General features: G+C 43.0%; 1 long non-coding RNA gene across 1 annotated transcript; it reads right to left on the reverse strand.

Annotated features, from left to right (window-relative positions):
* Positions 1–5,701: 5,701 nt before the first annotated feature.
* LOC116051220 lies at positions 5,702–8,644 on the reverse strand. Its single transcript, XR_004105306.1, has 3 exons — positions 8,545–8,644; positions 5,800–5,908; positions 5,702–5,713 (listed from the first exon to the last, which is right to left on the reverse strand). It is a non-coding gene; the product is annotated as an uncharacterized LOC116051220 (long non-coding RNA).
* Between the last annotated feature and the right edge of the window lie 695 nt (positions 8,645–9,339).

The raw sequence follows: 9,339 nt of genomic DNA on the forward strand, positions 1-9,339 counted from the left end.
CCTTCAAAGGGTTCCTGAGTCTTTAAATGGTCTCTCTGTCTGGTTCAGTAGAACTCACCATCATGCGAGATGCTCCTTGGATATTACCTGCACAGTAACACACCTAATCTAAGTATTTGAAAAGGTCGAACACACATACAGATGTCTATACAGTAAAATCGCTACGTGATTACCGTTATATCCGAGGGTTGAAGTTGCATTTTAACGGGGCAGTGCAAGTTGCAGCTGTGGTTTAGCTGAAGCTAACGCCGCCTGAGCTTTCACGTTACAATATAAAAGGTGTTGACCGTTGACTTAGCTAGCACGCAAACAGTTAATTTACACGTCTACGAGCATGTTAGCAAACTACACCAAGAGACAAATACCGAGGAATATTGAAAGAAAGCCGGGGAAACTAGTAGGCTACTTTCATACTTTTTAGCATTGGCTTATTAGCAACCTGTCTGCCATTAGATGTTAGCTTCCGCGCTAGTTAGCAGCTAGCCCCAGAAGCTCATGAAAACAAGGCTTTCACCGGAGCAGTCTTACGTTATTTCTGAACCACTCTTTTCGTTTCAAAATCGGATATCAAATGAACGAAAAAGTACACGGGCCCAATTACAGTTCACTGTTGTTGCATGAAATGTCGTTTGTGTTTAGCCTACATCAGTTTCTATCATCTAATGTGAAACAAGAGGCTATATATCAGCTTCGCTACCGTCTTGGTCTGTTCGCGCGTATGGGAGGTGATGTAGGCAAAAAAAAAAATGGCTGACTTGGATGTGGGCGGGGTTTGATGTCAAGCCCCGCCTTCCCACAGGCTGCAGCGAGATGCTTCTCAATTTTTTGCAAAATGTTTTTTAGTTACAAGGCTGTAGTTCAGGGGTCTCAAACCCCATTTACCTGGGGGCCGCTCGAGGCAGAGTGTGGGTCAGGCTGGGCCGCGTCAAGTATTCAACAAAAGTATTCTTTGTTTGCTTTCTTAAATAAATCTTGTTGCCTCAATAGACATTTTTTAAGATTGGCGACCCGGTTCTTTCTCTCATCTCCCTGGTATGTTGTATACTCCTCAGCATGTCTAGTTGAGTAATGACGTCTGATGTCATATTCCTTGTACACCGCAACTTTCTCTGTGCACATGAGACATATAGGGGTGCTCCTGTGCTCGATAACAAAATATTCCGTCTCCCACTTTCACTGAAATTGCCTGTGCTCGTCGCCAACCTTTGACATGACTGGAACTGGGTGATGGCAGATATTTTCCGTCACTCCGGAACACGTTTCAACCAAGTGACTAACGTTGATACTACCCCAGGTACTTCGCGGTTGGCTAGCTTGACAACCGTTGACAACAAACGCCACAGTCACGAGACTAGCTATGGTAGCCCGTAAGTGATAAAAAAATAAAATAAAAGCGTGGCAAGTGCAGCACACGCAACGACTCAGCAAAAAGGTGCGTTTCAGAATAACGCGCGGGCCGCACTGACACTAAACTTTGATGTCAAGTAGGGGGGCCACAAAATATCATCCCGCGGGCCTTAATTGGCCCCGCGGGCCTTAATTGGCCCCCCGGGCCGCGAGTTTGAGACCCATGCTGTAGTTACTTCTACTGTTGTGGTATCTGATGATTTACAATTGTGATCTAAGTTCTTGGTATAAGTAGATGCATGAACTTTACCCCACATTTACTGAAAAGATCTGGAAATTGTTAACATGAGCAGAGGTCTCCCTAAGACAGAAGATACCTTTTTTGGAGTTATGCCAGATAACAGGCATGGATTGGTCAGTCTTCTGTTCCAGTCATATACTCACACATATCACGTCTTATGTTAATACAAGGCCTGGAATATATACTGTGTACACACAAAGAAAAGGCAGAGCGACAAATTTTGAGGTTTGGGTCGGTCGTCTATCCAGATGTCCATGGTGTCTGTAAATTGATGCTGAAATCTCTGATATAATAAACCTTTTTATAATCAAGAACAGTGTCAACGAAGTTCCTTCTCCACACATCGGCAACGCAGTGCTGCCACTAAATATACCACACTGTCTTTTTTTCTCCAAGTTTGTCACTTTCTTCAAAATTTTTGTCGTTGTTTTTGAAGTTTGTCTCCTTTTCTTGAAGGTTTTATCGTTTGTTTTGACCTATTCTTGCCTTTCTTCCTGACTTTTTTCTACTGTCTTTTTTTCTTCGAAGTTTTCGTCAGTTTTTTTGAAGTTTGTCACATTTTGGAATTAATATGTCCCTTTTGTCGCCCTAGTGTTGCCTTCCTTCTTTCTACTGTTTTTTTTCGAAGTTTTTATTATTATTTTAGTAAATCTATCACTGACATCGCTGTATTCTTCCTCTTTATAGAGACTTTTTTTTTCTACCAAAAATTATTTGGATGATTACGGGGTACACATGGCTTAAAAACGCTGTTCAAAAGGGGGAACATTATTGTAAAAAAGCTTGAGAACTACTGGTCTAGAGAACAGCAACACAGAGAGAGAGCGGAAGGTGATGCAGGCAATTATTGACTTCTCATTTTTGTGGAATTGGAGAGATTTTGTGTCATGATTGTGATTTTCTGTTTTGTTCTGTTTCCTGTTTTATTTTGAAGTCCGTCTTGTCTCCCTTGTCTTGTCTAGTTTACTTCCTGTCTTTAGTTTTCCCTCCCTTGTGATTGCCCTAATGTGTTTCACCTGTTTGCCCAGCCTAGTGTCACCTGTCCCTTGTTAGTCCTCATTACCTGGTTTATTTAGTCTCTCTGTTGTCTTTGTCTGGTGTTGGTTCATTGTATTCTGTTGCTGTGTGTTTGTGTCTGGAGTCTACTGTCTACCGGCTACTGTCTACCATCTACTGTCTTACATCTACCGTCTACCATCTACTGTCTACCGTCTATCATCTACTGTCTACCGTCTATCATCTACTGTCTACCGTCTATCATCTACTGTCTACCGTCTACCGTCTACCATCTACTGTCTACCGTCTACCATCTACTGTCTACCATCTACCATCTACTGTCTACCGTCTACCATCTACTGTCTACCGTCTACCATCTACTGTCTACCATCTACCGTCTACTGTCTACCGTCTACCATCTACTGTCTACCATCTACCATCTACTGTCTACCGTCTACCATCTACTGTCTACCGTCTACCATCTACTGTCTACCGTCTACCATCTACTGTCTACCGTCTACCATCTACTGTCTACCATCTACCGTCTACTGTCTACCGTCTACCATCTACTGTCTACCGTCTACCATCTACTGTCTACCATCTACCGTCTACTGTCTACCGTCTACCATCTACTGTCTACCGTCTACCGTCTACCATCTACTGTCTACAGTCTACCGTCTACCATCTACTGTCTACCGTCTACCATCTACTGTCTACTGTCTACCATCTACTGTCTGTCTACCGTCTACCATCTACCGTCTACTGTCTACCGTCTACCATCTACTGTCTACCGTCTACCATCTACTGTCTACCATCTACTGTCTGTCTACCGTCTACCATCTACTGTCTACCATCTACTGTCTGTCTACCGTCTACTGTCTACCGTCTACCGTTTGTCTCTGAGTTCCAGTTTTGTTGTCCTGTTCTGCTGTTCTGGAATTAGTTTTTGCCTGTTGCTTTCTGGATTTTTTTTTGGTATGTACTTCATTTTTGTTTAATAAATCACCTTAAACTGCATTTGGGTCCAAGCCTTTCCTGACAACCCGTGACATTTTGATTGGTATGTGTATGATTTGAAGGTTTATTTTGTTAACAGAATCCATATTGTAACGTTTAGTCGTCAGAGAGACTGAATGTGTTCAGAACACAGATCATCTAGTCTGTTGTACATCAACATCAGCAACACATGGCCTGCAGAGCATTTGAACAGCTACTCTGTCACATTTCGGATGACAGCTTTTCATCCCCTTCCTGTCCAGTGAAGACAACGTTATCTCCAGATGTGTTGATGTTGAATGTTTTGTGATGAACTGAAGGATGAAGTCTTCCTTACGTGTTGAGTAAACATTCTCCTCCTCCTTAAAGCTAAATAAAGTCTTTTAAAAGCCTGTTGGATCAGCTGGAAAATGCATCGTCACAAAAGCTGAAAACCGGGCTGTTTATCTGACACCACGAAAAATTTTCAAACTTTTTAAAGATACGTGGTTCTCACAGGACAGCGACGCTACATACATATGATCATATAGTATATGATGCATTGCTGCAGATTAAACTACCCAATAGTGTATATAAAGGAGGTAAAATGAGCACAACGTTAAACATCTACAGCAGGAAAATGCAACATACACGTTAATGCAGCAGGAATATTAATCAAGATAAACAGGAAACCGTGAAAGAAACTTGTGTATGTAAAAATGTATTAAACCAAGTTGGTAAGTGAGCATCCGGGAAGTGTACCTCATGGGGAAATTCGAAGGGGGTAAGCTTCGCTTCAGAGCTCGAATCTCCTATGGCGCCATTTTGATGCTACACCCGATCAGTAGAGAAAATAATCTGATCAGATATTCCTGCCGTGTGTGGTGTGTTAAGACTGCTCTCGTCTGCTCGGAAGGACGTCGGGACCGCTCCCATCTCAAATCGGGGATATCCAACATGTTGGATTTTTTTGGCCCGATTTCTCCTCCTGTGTGGTGTCCCCCGGGGACAAACGAGCACGCAGCCTGTGGACTGTGGCGTGTAGCCAATCAGAAAGCGAGGTGACGAAGCGGCGAGGAAAGCACCGGGAAACAACATCAAAACAGCCGGCGGCACGGCGCACCAGAAAGTCCGGTGGACGTCGGAGATAAGTAGAGCAAGTATAGTCCATGCTCGCGTTGTCTCCACTTCTTTGACCATCGCTACAAACCAACTACAAATTATCGCCACTGCATCCTCTTCGTCCGCCATGATTGTTTACTCTGAAGTCACGTTTGATCTCGAGGGATTTTGCGAGATGTCCCGTCTGACCTGGGAATGCTCGGGAGTCAAATCAGTTCGTGTGTGATGTGTTGATTTTGCCGTGTGCTGCGCACCACACGCTGTACGACCAAAACTGTTAGACCCGTGATTTTTTATCGCCGTGTGTGGGGTCTCTCAGGATTGGAAAATCGGCCGACATTTTTAAAATCGTCCCGTGTGAACCAGGCTTCAGTAACGCTCAGCCATCACCGGAAAAGTGCTTCTAATATCCTTCACTGGTCTCCGTCACTTTGTCCATTTCTTTTACTTTTATACTATGTATAGAACACATTATGCAGAGAAGAGTTAAATAAGAACCAACTCATGGCTTAATGAATGAGCGTGGAGCCCTCTGGTGGAATAAAATGCCCAACACACGTCCTGTGAAGTTTCCCCTTTATTATCCGTTTAGCAGAGAAGAAACAAACTTCAACTTTGTCTGTTTATTTCCACACAGAGATTTCATCACATCTGTGAGATTTCACTTTCATTATCTAGATAGATGATAGATACTTTATTGATCCCCAAGGGGACATTCAAGGTCCCATACATAATAAACAGGATGATAAAATAAAATAAAAAGAATAATGAATATGAATAATATATCTATTCAGCAGAAAGGAAACAAACAGCATCTTCAACCTTTTCAGAAAGCTGAAAACGCGTTTACGGATTCATCATTCGTTGAGAGGCGTCGTGACAGTTATCAAAGATGAAACTGTAGTCGGAGCCACCGTCCCGCACAAAGTCCCCTACATTCTTTGTCCAGTTGAAATCCTTTGTTTCAACAACCTGTAAAGATGAAAAAAAATAGTTTAACCCTTTGACACTGTCCTGTAAAGATACAAATGTATTTATGAAAAAACACAAAGATTCACCGTCCAGTCTGAGCTCATGTTGTCAGCGCTGGTCACCACCGTCTGAGAGGAGATGCCGTAGTTGTCTCCTTTATGGATGAGCCACTGAGATCCATCGCCGAGAGTCACTCTGAGAAACAAATAAACCAGGGATCTTCAACGTTTTTTTAAGCCAAGGACCCCTTAACTGAAAGAGAGATGGAGCAGGGACCCCCTACTACATATACTGTATAAAATCAAGTTGCATATTAAATTGGGCCTACAATAACCTGTAGGGCAGCCTAAAGTCTTTATACATATCTTTTTTGCACAGAATACTAAACTATTCAAATAGCCTAATAATTGTTGCATGATTTTATAAATGATGTTTTAATGTTAAACATACATGTGGCACAGTAAATCGTTAGGATTAACTATCTGTGTATGGCCTTAGTGACTACCATATAGGCCAGTAAGCAGTGGGGATTTATATTTGCTAATATGTTGGATTCATGTTAAGAATTTTTAATTTTTTAAAAATCTTTCAAAAATTAATAAGAATTTGGAGGCCCCCCCTGCATTGACTCTGAGGACCCCCTAGGGGTCCCGGACCCCCTGTTGAAGATCACTGAAATAAACAGTTTGAAGATGTTAAAAGGGTTTTGTTTCTTCATCGTCCATCAGTTCCACTTCAAGTTCAGCCAGCAATGGAGCTCTTCTTATTAAAGTTTAGGAAGTACCTCTCTACCTGATCTTCAGTTCTGTTTGTTAATCATAATAATAATTTATTACATTCATATAGCGCTGTATCATAGACACTCAAAGCGCTTCACGGCGGGGTGGGGGGGGGGGCAACTCTCTACCATCACCAATGTGTAGCACCCACCTGGGAGATGCACGGAAGCCTTATGACGCTAGATCAGGAGGGTCAAACTCAACTTCCCTAAGGGCCACACTAGAAAATGAGAACCACATCAAGGGCCAGTCATATAGTTTATTGCTTTGATGTCATGGGAAAAATCAAATATCTTTGACTGTATTATTGCATGTTTCATGTAGTCTTCTCACTTACAGTTTGGTTGATAAAAATGACGGAAAAAACGTTGTGAAAAGTGACAAAAAGTATTAGGGCCAAAATGTATTGTGAACCTAAATGTATATAGGGGCCAGATCAAAATTAGCAAAGGGCCGGATTTGAGTTGAGTTGACCCGTGTGCGCTAGACGCTCACCACACATCAATAAGTGGAAAAAAACTCACGCAGGCACGAGAACACGCAAACTCTGCAGAATATTAGCAGTAAAGTTGTAATTGTGCTCATAGAAGAGTTGTGTGCAGTCATTGAGGAAGTGGTTCAAGGAAATGTCCAGTTAAAGTTGCGAGAACAGACGAGGAAGTTGCACCACACAGAGGCCCCGACCTGTGTGTGTGTGTGTGTGTGTGTGTGTGTGTATGTGTGTGTGTGAGTGAAAGATAACAGTTTTTGCCTAGCAACAAGAAGACACCCCCCTGTGAGAGTAGGATAAAAGCTGAAGGGAGAGAACAGATCAGAGTTCACTTCGGAGGAGATCTTGGTGGACCTGCTTCGACTTCATGTCTGTTGCTAGGGAAACTTAGATGCTGTTTGCGAACCCACAGCTGTGTTTAACTCTTATGCTGGACTCAGTAAACTTGCTTAACTGAACTCTTCGTCTCAGATTGATCCTTATGTTCTGGTAAACTGAAGTCCAATATAGAAGACGTGGGAATTAATACATTGGAGTCAGATTTGACAGGCCTTAGGGCCTCATATGGACAAATTCCACCAACAACTCCACGCAGAAAGGCCCGGGACGACCAGGGTTCAAAGCCAGTACCTTCTTGCTGTGAGGCCACAGTGCTAACCATTGGGCCACAGTGCTAACCACGGTGCTAACCATTGGGCCACATTGCTAACCATTGGACCACAGTGCTAACCATTGGGCCACAGTCCTAACCATTGGGCCACATTGCTAACCATTGGGCCACAGTCCTAACCATTGGGCCACAGTCCTAACCATTGGGCCACAGTCCTAACCATTGGGCCACAGTCCTAACCATTGGGCCACAGTCCTAACCATTGGGCCACATTGCTAACCATTGGGTCACAGTCCTAACCATTGGGCCACAGTCCTAACCATTGGGCCACAGTCGTAACCATTGGGCCACAGTCCTAACCATTGGGTCACATTGCTAACCATTGGGCCACAGTCCTAACCATTGGGCAACAGTGCTAACCATTTGGCCACAGTGCTAACCATTGGGCCACAGTCCTAACCATTGGGCCAAAGTGCTAACCATTGGGCCAAAGTGCTAACCACTGGGCCACAGTCCTAACCATTGGGCCACAGTGCTAACCATTGGGCCACAGTGCTAACCATTGGGCCACAGTGCTAACCATTGGGCCACAGTCCTAACCATTGGGCCAAAGTGCTAACCATTGGGCCAAAGTGCTAACCGTTGGGCCAAAGTGCTAACCATTGGGCCACTGTGCTACGTGTTATCATGTAACATCAGATGTTCTAAAAACTGTAAAGGCGTTCCTGTTCTGAATTAGTAAACTAAACATGTGCTCAAGTCAACAAAGGAAACAACTCAGCAACACTAGCGGACCAGCTAGAGAAATATTTGGTAACACTTTTACAGCCCGCACACAAAGAAAGCGGAAGGTGACGGACATCCAGCCAAAAGGAGGGACATCTGGCAGAATTTCCTGGGGCACCTGAACAATCCTGGAAATGAATTGTCGTTGATAGAGACTAGGACTGACCTGACTCCAGAGTGGCTGAGTGTTCCTAACAGAAGCGGCCTCTTCATCCTCTCAGCCTTGAAAACTCGAGAGTTGTAGAGCAATACGAGCTGAGACCATGTGTGGATGTCGTCTTTGTTGGTTTGTTCTGTTGGAGCAGCAGGTAGTAATTAGCGCATTCATTTGTTTATACAGAAGTTTTCTACACATTCACATGCAGAGTAAGTTGACAGGTTTTTAAGGGAAATTACGCAACCTCACGTTTTAAAAGATTTTCACAAGCTTACAATCCCCTTATTTATGTCAACACTATAACTATTTATAATGTATGTATTCTGTTAGTTTGCAATCTCAACATATATGTATTTTAGTTTTTCTTCTTCCTCCAATTTCACTCCTTTTTTTGCTCTGAACAGCTGTTGTTTCACCTCCGTTCAGCTTTGAGTTTGGTTTTGTTGCTAATCTTTTTGCTTCTGTGATTTGTCTTGTTTTGTGCCAAGTTCTCCTCTACTAATCTTCTTTCTTTCTTGTTTCTTTGTATTTTAAAAAGCCTTTTTAACATCGAGGCCAGGGGACTACAGATGAAAAACTTTTGGTTAAATGTGGCATTTTAAAAACCTTGTATACATGCTTTTTATTCATTTGCACGACCCCCCTTTTATAGTTTAATATAACACACTTAAGTTTCAAAAGAAAAAGTGCCCAATTTAAAGATGTCTGACATGTCCCTCTGGACACACACACACACACACACACACACACACACACACACACACACACACACAGACACACACACACACACACACACACACACAC

This window comes from Sander lucioperca, chromosome 10 (genome assembly GCF_008315115.2).
Source record: "Sander lucioperca isolate FBNREF2018 chromosome 10, SLUC_FBN_1.2, whole genome shotgun sequence".
Taxonomy (NCBI): domain Eukaryota; kingdom Metazoa; phylum Chordata; class Actinopteri; order Perciformes; family Percidae; genus Sander; species Sander lucioperca.